This window comes from Penaeus monodon, chromosome 25, assembly GCF_015228065.2.
Source record: "Penaeus monodon isolate SGIC_2016 chromosome 25, NSTDA_Pmon_1, whole genome shotgun sequence".
NCBI lineage: Eukaryota > Metazoa > Arthropoda > Malacostraca > Decapoda > Penaeidae > Penaeus > Penaeus monodon.
In genome coordinates, this window is record NC_051410.1 from 21,718,959 (window position 1) to 21,719,353 (window position 395).

Consider the following 395-nt stretch of genomic DNA (forward strand, 5'->3'; position numbering starts at 1 on the left):
CCAAATTAAAAAAAATAAGATAGGCCATAGAAAAAAACCCAAATTTTTCCTTCATAAGAATACTCCCTTACTATGTTACTTTATATTTATTTGGAACCACTTGTATACGGTACACCCCCATTAAAATTTTAGATGCTAGACTCTTGTGTTTGTCATTGGAATACAGTACAAGCCCTTTTATTTTTTCGAGATAAAGTTCCAAGAATATTATTATGATTTCTTCACAGACTGTTTAACCTTTCTTTACTTATTTTTTAAAATATAACACTGAAATATACATAATGGTGTTGTCTCAGCATCTTTCATAATATTGGGTATCAACCATTCAAACCTAGACGCTTCTTTTGTATCTTTTAGATTACAGTACCACCATAAAGTACTTAAAAAGCAAAGAT